General features: G+C 50.9%; 1 protein-coding gene and 1 long non-coding RNA gene across 3 annotated transcripts in view; both read left to right on the top strand.

Moving 5' to 3' along the window:
• The first annotated feature begins 514 nt into the window (after positions 1-514).
• LOC136020173 (uncharacterized) lies at positions 515-10,992 on the top strand. The gene is made up of 3 exons (XR_010615231.1): positions 515-625; positions 1,334-1,406; positions 10,606-10,992. It is a non-coding gene; the product is annotated as an uncharacterized LOC136020173 (long non-coding RNA).
• A 3,033-nt stretch (positions 10,993-14,025) lies between these two features.
• ACSL6 (acyl-CoA synthetase long chain family member 6) overlaps positions 14,026-17,215 on the top strand; it is a 37,463-nt gene continuing 34,273 nt past the window's right edge. The window contains exon 1 of one of the 2 annotated variants that reach the window (XM_065691039.1): positions 14,026-14,103. The gene's annotated coding sequence lies outside the window, so the exon portion shown is untranslated. Of the gene's footprint in view, positions 14,104-15,003; positions 15,049-17,215 lie in introns of those variants that run through there. The other variant, XM_065691041.1, reaches the window with a different exon arrangement.

Below are 17,215 nucleotides of genomic sequence, written 5' to 3'. Positions count from 1 at the left end.
GCAATCAACTGATTTTTCCTGTCAATAGTGAAATAGAGGTTTTGTCTCCAGCCTTTTCCTTACGGTCAGGAAGATTTTTGGCACTAAGGTCATTCATCTCAGCTAACAGTCACGTATAAATTAATTTTGATTAAATTAATAATGCATACTAAAAAAATTGCACTTGGTAAATTGCTTCAGAGTCCAAGAATAGCAATTTGTGTGTGTGTATATATATATATATGCATTTACCAGATGAAATGTCTTTAATGTGAAAGCTTAAGAGACAAAAGACATTTAATTAGTGCTATCACAGTATCACGTGGAGCCTCTGCTATGCCAAATACCTAGAGTCACACATGAAGAGACAGCTTTTGCTACAGAAAGTTCTAAACACCTGAGTGCTGAGTGCAGTAACAGGCTTTGATGGTCCTGACCAGCCTCACCTGGGCTCCTGCCCACACCCTTCCCATAGACCCAGGAGCCTATTTAAGCTCAGTCCCAGCAGGCTTTATTCCTGTCCTGTGTTGCAAGAAGGTTGATCTCCAGTTCAGCAACAGCTTGTGGTTGGCTGTGTGGATCTGTTGATTTGGCCCCCAGCCTGTGGGTTGGCTTCTTGACCTTGGACTACCTCTACAGCGTGTATGTAAGTGATGGTCTGGGCTCTGTTATGACCCTCAGTTGTCACCCTGAGGTCTGTCCTGCTTGCTGTGCTGGAATACCATGGGACTGTGCCCTGAGTGGTGAGATGAGGCGTGTTATTGTGCTTGGCTCCTGGCTCCACATGTCTTAGGGAGAAGTTAGTCCTCATGGCTCCCTGAGTGTAACTGATTGCTTGTCAGTAAGACAGATACACACTGACAGAAATAGAGTTTAAATGAAAGCTGCTAACATACCAAAAAGCTGTGCAAGCTAAAATGGAAAACACAAAAGCTGAGGATGCTTTAAGTACTGTGGTGGTCAGAGAAAGTAAATGTTTCTACTGACTTGAGGGAATATTTGTCTTTGACTACAAAGGGTTGACCTTCATTTAGACAAAATATCTTTCTTTATGAATCCGAGGTCAGGCAGATAGGGTGAGTGGCACTATACAGAATGTTAGTATCGCTTTCAGCAGCAATTTGTACTGTTCTTTTGACTATGAGATGCAAACCAGTTGATTATAATGTCAGTCCTGTAATTTCATCTTGATTTGGGCCACACTGGTCTGCGTGCTGCCCTTCCAGTAAATATGTCCTCTGCTTATCTGGCATACACAATCTATCTTGCAGCTCTCGGTCAAAGGCCCATATTTATCTGTATGAGATGACCATTGGGAAGTACAGCATGAACATAATTATCTTCTCTTCCACAGGTAGAAAACAACTAAAATGGCTGAATTGGAAGCTGGTGCAGAAGATGGGAAAGGAACAAGCCCAAATTCCAAGGTAATACATTGATCATTGTTGCTGGCTCTAATACCTGCATGTAACATGGAACACAGGAGGGAACCCATCACCAGTGTCAGTGGCTTAATGAGGTGAAGAGTGGGCTCCTTAATTAAAGCCACCAACCCTCGGAGCCGCCGCTGTCCGTGGTGCTGGAGGCTCCTCTCTGGTCCTGGGTCCAGCAGTGATGGTCCCATCATCCGTTCTGGGAAGCCACAGCGGGAAGGGCCTCGGGCTTCCTGGCCTTCCTGTAGGATATCAGGGTTGCGAGGGCTCGGGATCAGTTGAGTGAGAAGTGGAAGGCACTTGAGGAGCTTTGCAGAAAAATAAGTGATTCTTGCTCGGGTGCATTTTTGCATTGCGGGTCTGGAGAAACTATTTCAACTTCTATCAGTTGTACTGGAAAAGCACCTTAACCCCTCCCACCGGTATCATATATATTGCTTCCTGCAAGCCTGTCAACTACAACTTCAGAAAGTAAAAGCTAAACAGTGAACTGGGATCCTCAGCTGGCCATCTTATGCACCTGTACTATGCCATGTCAGAAGAAGGTAAAACAAATACCTCAGCTGCAGGAAAAGCCCTGGTGAGAGAGCTCACACCTTTCTAGCCATGGGGCAGTCAAAGCCAGGGGCTTCGCAGCTTTCATTGCTATCAATATTGGTTATTTATAAACCAATATCTCACTGAAACTCTCTCATGGTTTTAGACATGACAAATTACATGGCTGTGGTGGACAAGGAATTGAGTGGATGGTCACAGTCGCAGAGCTGTAGACAGCAGCTTGATGTCTGGGTAGAGACCAGTGACATGTGGTGCTCCTCAGGAATAGATATTGGGACTGGTGCTGTTCAACCTTTTTGTCAGCAGTGTGGATGGTGTGATGGAGTGCACCCTCAGCAAGTTTATCAACAACACCAAGCTGTGTGGTGCAGATCATGTGCTGGAGGAAAGGGTGCCATCCAGAGGGACCTTGAGAGGTAGAACTATGCAAACTTCATGAAGTTCAAGGCCAAGTGTGAGGGTGCTCAGGTGCTGGCACAGGGTGCCCAGAGAAGCTGTGGCTGCCCCATCCCTGGCAGTGTTCAAGGCCAGGTTGGATACAGGAGCTTGGAGCAACCTGCTCTAGTGGAAGTGAACTGCTCTTGTCCCTGCCAAGGCAGTTCAAGCATCTTTGTGATAAACATAAAAGGAAAGCTGAAATAGCATCCTGGATAGGTGTGGTCTTTACTTTGCAGATTGCTGCATTGATTCCCTCCATAAATGCTGAATGACACAAGGGAAGAACCTTAAAAACCCTAATTCTGCAGTGAAACAAAGGGAAGGTGAGGTTATCAGGTTATCTTCATGAGGAACCCAAAGGGCAGACAGAGCTGCTTCTGAAATGTGGGGGAGTGCTGAGTCACTCTGCATTGTGCTGCCATAGTGACTGTTTACCAGCTGGTTGGGAATGAGGAGAGGCTGAAAAACCTGCAATAAAAATCAGGCAAGTTGCAGCTTGATATATATTGCATCTATCTTGAAAAGAATTAACAGAGCAGAACCTTAAGGTTTATTTTTATATGGGTGTTATTTGGGGCAAACAGATTGCGCTGGACTGTTCAATAGGCACACAAATGTACTCAAGCAAGAAAGAAGAAACTGATATTTCTTCTCTGCTAGACAACTGTTGTTGCACCTAATTGCAGCAACAAGTTGGACCCACTCTGGATTTATTCACAGGGAGGTGCTGTGCTCACTATAACCCAGCCAAAGCTGTGAAGGATCAGAGTAGGGGATTCTTCTGGTAGTAATGGGGTTTGGGGTGAATTGGAAAATCTCATGTAGTTAGAGCGGGGATATTGGCTCAGATTCCTTGGGCAGTCTTTTCTGATGGCGTCCTCTGCTCTGGCTGTAAGGAAGATTGCTGTTGGCCTGTGGTTGTGGCTTAAATTTCTTGATAGCCCAAGGTATATCCATTGCAGGAGACAGCTCTGTGGCATAGTAGTGATTTGGGGCACTTCGGTGACTCAAGAGATTCCGAGTGGCTTCTGACTGTGGAAAATTTCAGCATCAGAATGACGGGTATCTGTCACAGTGCTGCCTCTGAAGGCATTTCCATTACTAGCATCCCAGTTGATGGACATGAAGTGGGAGCACTTCAAGTGGCTGCTGTTGAGGTGTGAACAACTTCAGAAAACAGTGTAATTTGGCTTTTTGGGAGCCAGCTGGGCCATCCTTGCCTTGGGCTCTAGTGCACAGAGAAGCAGAAAGCTATTGAAGGCTTTAAAACCAAGAATTAGACGGTGGCTCATGAGAACTTCGCAGAGAGGCAGGAAGCTTGTGGTGAAACACAGGAAGCCACTTGTCTTTTCTTAGTCTGCACAGAGTTGGGGGAGCTGCTGCAGATGAGGTCAGGAAAGCTGCTCTTTGCAGAGGACAGACAGACACCTTGTGGCTCCCCAAGGCAAGGGCATGATGGGCTGGGTGGTATTTGTTGTCAGTGGTCTTCACCCCTCTGTTAGATGGAGGAGAGGTGTTTTCGGGACCCATTTTGCAACTGCACATGCAAATCTGTTTGCTGTAAACCTGTTCAGTGGAGTTGTGGGAGCTGGCACACTTGAACCAGTTTCCACTGGTCCCTCAGCTTCCCTAGGGAAGTATTGCTTGGAAAGGTCCATCTCCTGGAAGACCAAGAGGTCCCAATATCACTGGGACAACTTAATCAGTCCTATCAGTGAGCTTCAAGTATCGTCATTACCACCTAACAGAGGTTTTCAGGAGCCCAGAGGCAGGGCTCGGCAAGTAACACTGGTGCTTCAAGGGGAAGCCTGGGCTTGCTCCAACACAGGCACCTGTGTAGCCTGCAGAAGACAAGGTGTGTTAACAGCTTTCCAACACAATTTCCTGCAGAGAGGAAGTAAAGAGTGGAGTAGAAACTGTTCTGCCTTATAGTAGGCCAGATGAAAGCTCTTAAGTAAAATAGACTGTGCAGCAGTTAATCTATAATCTATTTTACTCCTGAATGAAATGAGTTGCAGTAGATGTATTTGCCAAGTCCTATTTTATAGCTGGTTTATTTGATTTTATGGCACGAGCTGTAGCTGAAATCACAATTGCTGCAGAGGCATTTACTGTAAGAACTGTAGCCTGAAGAACCAGACACACTTGCCTGTGGTTCCCAGCTCACTTGTTACGATACTTGAAGGTGGTTTTCTGACTTGAGACTATTGCTCTTGGAAGCCCAATAGCCCTTGAGTAAAATGAATGTGGTGACTTTATAGCAGCTCTCAGGAGTGGGCAGTGGTGACCCTGGCACAAGTGACATCAGTTCTAGTCAGCTGCTGGTCCTCTGTGTACGGGAAAGCTTTTAAAGTCATTTCTATAGTGAATCAGAAGGAAACCACATTGGGAAAAGCCAATTGCCATGAAATGGAAATTCATTTACACCAACTTCATTCTCACCTTTAAGAAAACCAAAAGCTGTTATCTTCAAAGGAAATATGTGTCCTGGGCAGCTGTAATCGTACCTGAACCAGGGCTAATTCCTGCTACACGGAGGTCATGGTTTGGGTGTTTCTTGCTCTGTGCTCATGAAGAGTTAAGCAGCCGCACATGGCAGCGTGGAGCTCGGCCTGCTTTGCAGATCTGCCATGTTAGTCCCTCAAAAGGCTGGGGGGAAAAAGACACAGGGTATCTTCTACCTCTTGCCACTCCTGTGCTGCTTATCTGCTGCACTGTGATGGTCAGAGGGATGCGAGATGTATTCTCACTGTTGGTGCAGCCCTTCCAAAGCCTTTTATTCTGCATAGCCCTTCTTGTACCACGGAGCTTGGAGATCAGTTTTTCTACAACTGGCTTGTTGGGGGGAAGATGGAATGTAAAGAACACAAACCTACTATTCCCCATACATTTAGCATCACAAACGGAGTTTGACTCCTTGTGTTAAGTACCCATTAGCTGTATTTTAGGGTGTTAAAGTAGCCAGAAGCAGTGCTGATGTGTCTGGCAGGCTCTGCCGATGGAGCTGCGGGTGTTTCGGCATCGCTGATGGTCGGGGGAGTTGGAACCGCTCCTGTGCGGATCCCCTACAATCCATCGCAGGGGTACGGCTGCTGTCGCTGCCCTGCCCGGCGCTCTTGGCCGCTGCGGAGGGGTGATGATGCTCCCGCACGGCTGCCCGCGATCGGATGGAGCTGGAGAGCTCGGGAGGATGAGAAGGGGATGAAGGAGAGGAGGAGGCGGGGGGAGGACAGCGGGTGCGCGGCTAAAAATACCGCCCTGCGCGGGGGGCGGGGGGTGCGCAGTGCGCGCGCCCGGGTGCGCAGTGCGCGCGGCGGCGCGGCGCCGCAGGGATGCTCGCCCCGCTCCTGGGCTCCGCGGGTTCCGGCTGGATGCTGCTGGGTGAGTGACCCCCCCCCCCCCTCCATAAACCCACCCCGGAGCACGGGGTCTGATCCCCCCCTTCCCCACCTCACCCTCGACCCCTGTGTGCGGGGATCGCTTCCAACCGGTCCCCTCCCGGCCCGAGCTGCGGGAGCTGCGCCCGCTCCCCGCGTCCTCCCCCGGCCCTGCGTTGGGAAGGGGCACCGCGGGCGCTCCAGGGTGGGAAAGGCAGGGATGCGAATGGGCTGATCCGCCGGCCTTCGTGCGGCGCGGTGCCGCGGGCGCTGCCGAGTGCGTTACATCATCCGCTCGAACCATCCTGCGGGTTATTCCCTTGCTCCATCCCTGGAAATTCGTAAGGACACCTTTTGTCTGTAGTGAGATGTGAAATAGGGCAGCGGGCTCGGATACGTGTGTGTGCTTGGGCCTCACGGTGCCTGCCCATTGTACCGTGTGTGCTAGGGCATCACAGCTGTTGGACAGGGGGTGATTGTGATTCCGGCTGTTTCGTGGGCAGGAGGTAATGATTCAGTGCGTCTGGATTAGAAAACTGATGTGAGTCTGAAACGGGAGGGTTTCTGTAAGGTATATAAAGGTTTAGCTTAACGTGGTCTGCTGCACTGGTACAAGATCGAGTCATACAGAATCATACAACATGGTTTGTGTTGGAAGGGACCCTCAAGCTCATCCAGTTCCAGCCCCCTGCCATGGAAAGGGACACCTTCCACTACACCAGGTTGCCCCAGTCCTTTGAATCTGGGTGTAGTGCCTTTCCTAAGGAAAGGTAGTGTTAGTGTCTCTGCTGTTTTCCACTTGACCCATCAAACATCTTTCCTCTAGGCAGGCACACTTCCAAGGGGAAAAAGAACAAAGGGGAAAAGCGATTTTAAAAGACAGCACCTTCGTGTTGTTAGGTGAATGACTGATTTTTCCCGATGAGAACAACCAACCATTAGCATAATCTCCCCAGAGAAGTGGTGGATCCCCAAACGCTGGACACTTCCAAGCTTTGCAAAGAAAGGTTGGACCAGATGATCCTTGAAGTCCCTTCCAACCTGGTGTTCTGTGATTCCATGGAATAGTCAGGGCAGGAGAGCCAAGAATGGAAAGCATTGTCATTATTTAATCGCACACCTACCTGATATTTTTGGTTATGAAAAGGGGTGTTTCATACTGGGAAAAAAAAATGGGGACCTTAAATCACTGCCCTGAATTTTGTGTCTGAAAATATCCTGGTGGCTCCCATCAGGGTCAGCGGGCTTCAGCTGCTGGGATCAGCAGCTTGGATCAGCTGCTTCTGAGCTGGAGCAAAACTCACGCTGTGCAAATATGGCCCAGGGGGAATCACATGGGTGAGTCAGGAAGCAGGACTTGCTCCAAGGCTGCAGGCAAGTGTTTGTTGCTGTATTTTGAGCTCCAAGGCCCCAGGGATGGCTCTGAGCTGTGTGACTGGATGAACCAGGCTTGCTTATGACAACAGGAGAACCAGCCTGCAGGGATCAGGTCTCCTGTGCAAGCGCCTGCTCTTGGGCCTCTGCATCCACCCGGTGGTATTGATCCCTGCGCCTCCCATCTCTGTGTTTACTCTGATGTCTCCAAACCCATCTCCCTTGTGTGTCCCACTACCCCAAAGCACGTGTCCGCTCCGCCGCAGCTCCGACTCGTGGCCTCCCTTAATGTCACACTCATTCTTCCCTGTGCGGGTGGTGAGACCCTGGCACAAGTTATAAGGGTTGTGACTGATTGAGGGCAGGTCTATAATATTCAACTCAATGCAATAATGGCAGAAGCCAGAGAAAGAAAAAGCTATTTCCTGATGTGCAGAGTTGGATGGCCTGATGGATGCCCAGCGGTATAGTTAAATTAAACTTAACACATTCCCATGGGGATCTGCACGTTGGGATGGTTTGGTTGAAGTAGGAGGAGGTCACAGTTCGCCCCTTGGTCCACTCCCCTTGAGTAGAAGTAGGAGCCCCAGAGACTTCTCAGGACTTCTTCAGGGACTGTAGTTTCTTCGTCAGGGACTGCAGTGACAGGACAAGGGGTAACGGGTTCAAACTGAAACAGGGGAAGTTTAGATTGGATCTAAGGAGGAAATTCTTTCCTGTGAGGGTGCTGAGGCACTGGAATGGGTTGCCCAGGGAGGTTGTGAGTGCTCCATCCCTGGCAGTGTTCAAGGCCAGGTTGGATGAAGCCTTGTGTGGGATGGTTTAGTGTGAGGTGTCCCTGCCTATGGCGGGGGGGTTGGAACTGGATGATCTTTCTGGATGATCTGAACGGGATGGTCCTTTCCAACCCGAACTATTCTATGATTCTATGACTTCTCTTCCACCCTCATTTTGTGTCAGTCCTGCCTGGCAGTGAGGAAGAAATGGGTTTGCTCTCCTGGCAGTGTTGGAGGCACTTGTGTGAGAAGGGAATTCTGCCACCCCAGCGTCCCTTCTCCCCACCAGGACATCTCCAAACACCTCGCAGTGCAGGAGGTTCATCTGGCGTTCCAATGGACTTCTGCAGCCCTGCTCCTGGCTCTCGTGCTGTGGCATAGGAGTCCTTGAGGATGCCCTGGAATTCAGGGCTCTGGAGAAGAAACATTTCCTGCTGTGCTTTGAGTGTGAAGCACCGCAGGCGCCCAGGGCTGCTCAGCCCATGGAGTGCTGGCTGCTGCACAAGAGGCGAAGCTGGGTTATTTGAGGTATATTTAGTTACTTTTATTCTCCATCCCTCTATTACTGCTCCATTTGAACAGTTGCTAGATACCATCAAAAGGAAAGAGTAAATGTATTTGGATTTCCCAGCTTGCTTGCAGGGAAAGACAGCACGCAGAGGTTTTCCTCTGCTGCTCTGGACTAATCTAGACATTGATTTGATTCTTGCCTCCACGCTACTATGGATATTACAAATATATTCAAGTAATGAAAAGAGGAGGAGAGCTTTGAAGACAGATGGTAAACTGCATTAACTGAATACCCACAGGAACAGGAAAGCTGACTTGGGAGCAAGCCAGGAACAAAGAAATACAGCATTACATCAGGGAGGGTATAACTGCCCTCGTTTTGACGTCACCTAACGCTGCAAGAGCACCACAGGGTTCAAACCTTCCCTTGTTAGTACATTTATGAGAGCTCTTTGAGAGCAATACCAGCATCTTCCTCCTTCATCACTGCATGGTGGCAGTCAGTACCTGAATAACTGCGAGCTAACTGGAGGCATGCCAGGGTGAGACTGAAAGAGTGAGGGTAGCAATGGTGACACAGGCGTTTGCCTCTTGATGGATGCACAGGCATCCAGGGCAGCTCTTTCCTTTCTTTGTTAGGTGATTTCTTCATACAAACCCAAACGAAACAGTCGGCTTAATCACTCTCCTCCGGACCAGAAATGAACAGGAGAGAAGAACATCTATTAATACATTTCTTTATTTTTGAGTGCTCTGCATGTGTTCTTCGGTGATGGATCAATGCAAGTAATGAGTTTCCTCCATCGTTGCTATTTCTGTCTCCTGTGCTATCATGCCAAACCAAAGCAGCTCCTTGGCACCGGCGTCCATCTGTCCCTGCTGCCATCCCTGCAGGGCTGTGGGTACCAGAAGGGCACCCGAATTACTCAGTTCCAGCAGCTTTTGAGCATTATTCCCTCTGGGAAGGTACCAGTATCCAAACTGCTTTGTCCTCTCCTCCTCTCCCTCTGAACAAGAGGGCTTGTGAACTCGGATCCCCTCTTACCCTAGAAACGAGTGTATTGAGGTGTATCAGAGAGCATGTGGCTTTCAAATATGGATGAATATGGTACAATCTACCTCTAAGATCCATGAAACCCGAGTGGGAGCCCTCGTGCTCCTTCCTGCACCTCCTTGCATCTTGCTGTGAGCTGTGCAGGGCTCTTCAGGAGCTTTTCTTCCCAGATGTGCTGATTCAGTCTGCGCAAACCCTGCTTTGGAGACTCCGAGGAACTTGTTGTACAGCGTGATACAGGTGGATGTTCTGCTGGGCTGGGCTTGATTGCTGCATTGGGCTACCAGCGCTTATTGATGACAACCTATTTACTGTGTTGAGCCTTCCTTGGACCATAAACACTGTTATGGAGCCTTCAAGGTGATGTGAGGGTGAGGAGGGAGCAGGCCAAGGCTGTGCCTGATTCAGCTTCTTCCTTATGGTCTGTGTATAGAATCACAGAGTGGTTCGGATTGGAAGGGACCTTACAGCTCATCCAGTTCCAGCCCCTGCCATGGCAGCAGCACCTTCCACTAGAGCAGGTTTCTCAAATAGATGGGGTATTTTACCATTCTACTGGAGACTCTGCTAAGGAAAACTTGGTGCCTGCTGGTGAGAGGGTGAGGATGAGAGGAGGAGGGATTTTTAGTCTGCAAAGAGTTTTAAAGCCACAGGGGTAGTTCAGGGCCCTGGTGTTGATCCCCATGCTCCCTGCTGCTGATCCCCATGCTCCCTGCTGCAGCCTCGCTTTGTGCTCTCCTTGGGCATGATGTGGCCACAATGCTTAATAGCATTAATTAATGTTATCAATTATATTATTTTATATTTATATATTTATATAAATATATTAATATATAATGGCATTATATAATTATATATAAATATATTAATAGTTGGAAAAGTACGGCTAAAAATGCAGAGTGGGCTCAGTTCAGGCGGGTTTAGGTAAGACCCTGCAGTGATTTCCCCTCAAACCCCAGAGGTTGCATTTGCTGTCCCCAAAGCTCCCCCGTGAGCCACACAAGGTGCTTTTCTGTCTTCCGTGCTCTGTGGTACACCACTGTCCAAAACGTGGAAAGAAGATGAATCCAACCACCTCGTCCAAGTCATTTTCTTTTGCTCCACAGGAAGACAGAGTCACTTGTCAAAAATGAAAAGTGTCACCCGGTGGAAATCACCATCTCGTCAGGAAACCCCCGGCCAAGGCAGGAAAAGTCTTTATATTTAGAGCTGTGCGCTATGGTGCGGCAAAAGTGCAGCTCACATTTCCATTTGCTCAACGATGTGGCTGCTGTGGTGTAGATACAATCTCAGGAACACCGCATGCAAACTGCAGTGAGCAGTTTCCACTTCACAACTGCACAGTAGTGCTGCAAAATCAGTGTTGGAGGAGGTGGCGGCTGTGATCACTGAGGTCAAGTGTGTCTCTTGGTCCAGGGAGCAGCGACTCCTGTCGATGGGAATGCTGCACCTGTGGTCAGATGCCAGATGATCCAGAGAATTAACAACCCCAGCGAAGCATCTTTATCCTCTTTTGTCTGTGGCGGAGGTGGTCACCTGGATAAATGCATCTTCTAGTGGCCAAACTCCAATACAGTGTTCACTGCTGCTGCAGGTTTTGGTGATGGTAGGAAGGATGGGAGGCATAATGACAGTCTTCCAGTGCCTAAAGGGGCTACAAGAAACCTGGAGAGGGGCTTTGGACAGGGGCCTGTAGGGACAGGCCAAGGGGAATGGCTTGAACCTGCCCGAGGGGAGACTGAGCTGAGCTCTGAGGCAGAAGCTCTTCCCTGTGAGGGTGCTGAGGCGCTGGCACAGGGTGCCCAGAGAAGCTGTGGCTGCCCCATCCCTGGCAGTGCTCAAGGCCAGGTTGGACACAGGGGCTTGGAGCAAGCTGCTCCAGTGGCAGGGGTCCCTGCGTGTGGCAGGGGTTGGAGCTGGAGGAGCTTTAAGGTCCCTTCCAACCCAAACCAGGCTGGGATTCTGTGGTGATGTTAGAATCCCTCTTGAAATGCTGAACGTATTTCACTTGGTATCTCCAGTGCGGCTCAGTTTTAGGTAAAACCACTCTCCAGAGCTCCAAATGACCTAATTAAGGCTTTTTTTCCACCCCTTCTACTGACTGTTCACGCATCTCCTCCCAGCCCCCGGCTGGGCGCACTCTGCTCGGGAGAGGCCACCGCAACCCTGATACCCGCTGGACCTTGGAGAAGGGACGGAACCTGCGGTGCGCGTTGCCGTGGGGGTCCCCGCACCCCTCAGGGAGCAGCCCCAGGGACCTGCCCCCTCTCCCCGAGCCCTGCTTTTATTGTGCCTGAAAGGGGGGTTTTGTGCAGCCTCCCCCCGGGCCGGGCAAATCCCGGCAGCTGAGAGGCTGCTGAGGGTGGTGTGATGCTCTGACCTGCCAACAACAATTCAGCGCTGTGTTTCCTCTCGGAAAAGGCATTTGCATATCCTCTATTCGCTTTATTTGCTTAAACACATTTGAAAAGGCAAAAGCTCTGGGTCATTGAGACTGAAGAATGGGCTGTCTGAGGGCTTTCCCCCCTTTAACCCTTTGAAACCTTGCTCCAGCCTCTTAACGCTTTTCAGAGTCTTACAATGGCCAGAAAGGGAGGTTTAAAGGCTGCTTTTGCAGGAGGGCATGGGGCTGGAGGGGAAGGAGGCAGCAGGAAGGTGTCTGTATCTCCGAGCTGAAAACTCGCTTGTGTGCAGCAGAGATTTGGGGAGAGTTTGCAGAATGTAGCACGGACAGGAATGTCTCCATGGGGGCTTGAAAACCGCGGCGGAAATAAGAGCAAAAGCCAGTTACAGCAGTGCCAGGCACAGGGAGCTGCAGGGTGTGAAAGCGGAAGGTGGAAGTGACTCGGAACCAAAAAGCATATGCCCGATTGCTTCTTTAGTTAACAAAATAAACACGGATCCGGAAACAAACCGGGTGTTTAAAAAGATCCAGACAGTGTAACCACCACTGCTTGTTGCTGTCCGGGGAAGTGTCAGTGATTTCACTTTGAGTGTTCAAAGGCAGAGAGCACTGAAGCGCAAGAGCATCCCTTACCAACAGGAGCCTGAGAGAAGAGCTCTTATGAATAAACACAGCACAGCAGCTTGGTTTTAATCCCATATTTATTCCAAATCAGTACTCCCGCATCCCTTCGGAGCTCCATGATGAACACGGCCGTGTTGTACCTGTGGCTGCAGGCACTGAAGCCCTGGGGCTGCTGAAATCGTCTCCTGAGGACAGTTTCTGCCAAGCTGTGGCTTTTGAGGGACAAAGGGCAGGAATCTGAGCTGGCGAATGTTGCTGAGGTCCCGTTAAACCAGCACTGTGATGCTGATTTACACCTGCAGACCATTTAGGCCAGTTCTACCCTGGTGAGTTGATGAATGAAAGGCTGATTGCTGCATACCCACATGTGAGCCAAAGGAGGGATGTTTGCCTGAGATCTCATTAAATTCTCTTCATTCGTGTTCTTGGAAAAGTCTGCTTTGTGCACAGTACGGCAAGTACAACTTAGGACGGGTCAGACAGGAACTTTATTAACTATGGTAATAGAGTGTTCAGACAGCATCTCCCCCTGTGCTCAGCCAAGTGATTGCGGAGATCCAGCCTACACATGGTTGCAGATAAAGAAGAGGTGAGGAGAACAGTAACTTCCCCATGCCCAGAGCAGGTATCCACCCTTGGACCCCTCAAGTGCCCCAATTCTGGGAAGGACTCAACAGTCACTGATATGGTGAGGAGGCTCCTGGTGCCACACACCCCGTGTTATCTCTGCTCAGAGGTGGCGAGCTGGAAGCAGGCGGCCTGTTGGCTCTCAGCTGAAAGGAATGTCCTTTTGGTTAAGAGAAACGTCTCAGGCACAGCTCTCAGATCTCAAACATTGGTAATTTTACTGCCACAAAGGAACCACAAAGTTTTTGTTTTGTTATTGTCAGTGTAAATTAACACAAAGGAAAAGGTTTGGCTTAAATGACAGGTTTTTCCCTTGCTTTTAATGCGTGTAGCAATAAAATTATGGAATGGTTATGGTTGGAAGGGACCTTCAAGATCAGAATATATATATATATACAGATTATGTTGGCAGTAGTTTTCCCCTTACTGTTTTACTGATTCAGATGATTTACATTTGTTCTACTCAAGCTGTGAAGTTTCTAATCTAGGACTGGCAACGCAGGCTTGCTAAGTGCCAGAAACTTCATTTTATGATGATTTTTCTCCCCCAAAACCTCCCCATAAAGTGATGCTGCCTTTCATTTTCCACCGAGCCCTCGCAGGAAGGCTGTATGCTGTTCTACATCCAGAGCCCTCCCCTCGGGCTGTAAAGCTCCGGGGATGTGTCAAACCCATGCAATATTCAGTACCAGAAGGGATGAGCTTTGCCCATCGCAGAACAAGTCTCCCACGGCCGGATGATGCGGAGCATCCGGTGCCTCAAGGGTTACGGGGGCACCGCTGCTAATGCCGTTTAAGCTGATCTTAGCCGAGCTTAACTTCTTTCAGCAGTTTGCAGATGGGAAGGGGGTGGGCCGGCCTGCAGTCAGCAGTTCCTCACCAAGGACACAACGCCAGCCATGAGCTGACGGCGGGCAGGGGCAGAGCAGGGAACCGGCTTCCCGAGCCGGTAAGTGCGCGCTTGGGGTCCATGGTCAAGCCTCGAAAGTGTCGGTGCGGGACGGGGTTCGCCCAGCCCCGGCTCAGCCGCTGTTGGGCTCCGGGGAGGGGGCCGGATAAAACCCCCTCAGGCCCCCGCAATAAGGGATGCGGGGATCCCTCTGCGCAGAGCTGCGGGGGGGGGGGGGCTCGGTGCGGCGGGCGAAGCCGCAGCACCAGAGAGTTTGTGGCTCTTGCAGTTTCCTTTTGTTTCCGATCTTAGAGGGGGGAGAGCCCCGGCGCTGGATGGCGATCGCAGCGGCCCCTGTCCTGCATGGGCTGGGGAGCTCCATCCCCAGGGGTACATACCGGGGCCTGGGGACCCCGGGTACCGGCAGCTCTGCCCGCACAGCGGGGACAGGGGCAGTTGGATGCAGAGGTGGAGGCTGGTCCCCGGGGCCAGGAGGGCTCTGCTGGCTTGGGCTTTGTTGTCCCAAACCCCCGGCCCCACGTGTAAGGGCTTGTTTCCGATCGCAGGAGCTCAGCAGAGACCTGAAAACTCGTTTGTTTGCGGTTGAGCTGCAGTCCTGGGTCAAGTTCTGCAGCCCACAACATAGGAAGGATGTGGACCTGCTGGAGAGAGTCCGGAGGCCGTGGAGCTGCTGCGAGGGCTGGAGCAGCTCTGCTCTGGAGCCAGGCTGAGAGAGCTGGGCTGGGGCAGCCTGGAGAAGAGAAGGCTCCTGAAGGGGAGACCTGAGAGCAGCTCCAGGGCCTAAAGGGGCTGCAGGGAACCTGGAGAGGGGCTTGGGACAAGGGCCTGCAGGGACAGGCCAAGGGGAATGGCTTGAACCTGCCCGAGGGGAGACTGAGCTGAGCTCTTAGGAAGAAGCTCTTCCCTGTGAGGGTGCTGAGGCTCTGGCACAGGGTGCTCAGAGAACCGTGATTCTATGACACCCCGCTGGTTTCTAGGCTTCTGGTATGTTGAGTTTCAAGCCCCCAGACTTTGAGGTGGGCTCTTGATGATGGATGTCACTGCTGTGGGGTCTCTGGTGCTGGTGGCTGACTTATGCCCCTGCCAAAGCTACATTGTGGTGGCAGGTCGTATGCGTTAAACGTACCAAGTGAGGTGGTTCCTAACCAAACGCTGTGGATTCACACCTTCAAGCACATAACCACGTGCGTGCTTCATCCATGTGGGAAGAGCTTGCTGTTGCATGGGGTGCCAGCACCAATGGAGTTGTGTACAGAGTGTGGAAACCTCTGTAGGCATCAAATGCTTGCTGTGGATATTGAGTGTGGCTTCTTGCTCCCCATGTTGCCTTAGTGTGTGCCAGTCCTTGGTGCATCCCATCCTTTGGCGTGCTGATACAGGTTGTGCTGGGGATGTGAAAAGGACGCTTTCAGGGGGTTCAGAAATGCTCCTGGAGGTTCCCAGCTTGTTCCTGGAGCTGTATGGCCTGGGCACTGAGTACACCCACCAAGGTGACTGTATGGCTGCATGTCCTCCTTGGGAAGACTTCTGCACCCATCAGTGTGGTTATTTGCTGTTATCAGGGAGGTGAGAGCAGTCCCTGATGCTGTGGCTGTTTCTGCAGCGACCAGCCCGGTGTTCGCACGCACCACAGGGACACGAAGCCCTGTTCCTTTAACAGCACCGCGATGGTTCGTGCACAGAAAACCTGCAGAGATCATTCCGAGCAGCTCTGGCTGGCTGCGGACACCGTGTTTCGGTGACACCACAGGCTGCTGGCGCGGGGCCCTGGCAGTGGGCAAGGCTCCGTGCTGGGCTTCTGCTGCCTGCCCCCCTGCCTGTCCCTCTGCCTGCAGCCCACCTGCAGCCCAGAGGGAGCTGCTCTCCTTAGGTCCTTCAGCAGACCTGCCCCTTTCTTTCCTTGCCCCTTACCGCACTGCTTGATAAACCCCAATCAAAGCCTTCCTCATCAGCTGGTAATTTGTTCTGGGACAAAGCCTGGGCCTGGTTTTAGTGGTCACATTGCGTGTGCACAGGGTCTGGATAAACCCCTGCTCCCTCCGTGTGCACTTACACCTTCGGGGTCCCCTTGCTCCTTCCCATCCGCGTGGACAAGGTCCTTCAGAGCAGTACTACAGCTCGCAAGGCACTTGATTTGTAATTAACCTGGTCTAATTATAGCTAGCTTATCTGAGGGATGCGACTGTATCTATCGTAGTTAGATCATGACGCTGCTGTTACTTTGTTTAAGCTCTGTTTTCACTGTCATTTTCCAGGTTCAGATTCCAGTGTGACCATCATAACACTTGATGGGCTTGCAGCTGGCAGAGGGGCTTTCAGCCTGCTCACTCTATGGCTCTGCTTTTGGTGCAGTGCCAGGTCACTCTGTTTTGGAGCTCTTCAAGCTTCACATTGGCTTAAAGAGAATTGCTCCTTATAATAAAGACAGTGCTTAGCTGTTCTATGGTACAAGCTAGCAGGTCTCAGCCTTGGTCTACATCTCTGGTGGGATACTGCATGGGCAGCATCCTGCAGACAGCAATGGGATGGATTTCCATTCTCTTCATGGCTGCAGGCAACGCCAGCTGCAGTTTGTCCTGCTCAGCCCTGCTGCAAACACTTCCTGTGTGAGTGCTGTTATTACAGGAGGCCACATGAAATTGAGATCTGACCAAGGAAGAGTTTCAGTGCAGTTTGAGCCCTCTGTGAACCAGCATGGGCTAATGCATGGCTGGGAAGTGGTGTACCAAATGTTCCTTCTTTCCCTTCCTCTGCAGCACTAGCTCTGAGCGTGCTGTTGTGCATCGCTTAAGCATTATGGAAGGTGTGTTACAAGCTTGTTTAGGTTTCTATGTCACTTGCGGTGATGCATTCCCAGGGCTTGCCTGAATATAAAGCAGTGGCCATGCAGGATGCTCAGTGTTATTCAGAACCTGCTTCCTTCTGGTCCTGCTGCCAAAAGAAACAGCAGCGACAAATCCAGAAAGGTTTGCACCATTCCATGGGCCAATGCACAAATATTTGTGCTGGTGCCTGGGAATGGCCAGGTGGGAACGGGAATGGCACCAGGGACTGCAGGCAGGAGGGCTCCTTGCACTGGCAGGACTCGCTGTGCCATCCGTCCATAGCTTGGGATGTGATGGAGCATCGCAGCCTGTGTGGGCTGCCACTG

The sequence above is a fragment of the Lathamus discolor genome, chromosome 10 (genome assembly GCF_037157495.1).
Source record: "Lathamus discolor isolate bLatDis1 chromosome 10, bLatDis1.hap1, whole genome shotgun sequence".
Taxonomy (NCBI): domain Eukaryota; kingdom Metazoa; phylum Chordata; class Aves; order Psittaciformes; family Psittacidae; genus Lathamus; species Lathamus discolor.
Note: the sequence above shows the minus strand (reverse complement) of the source record. Positions and strands in the feature narration are given on the sequence as shown.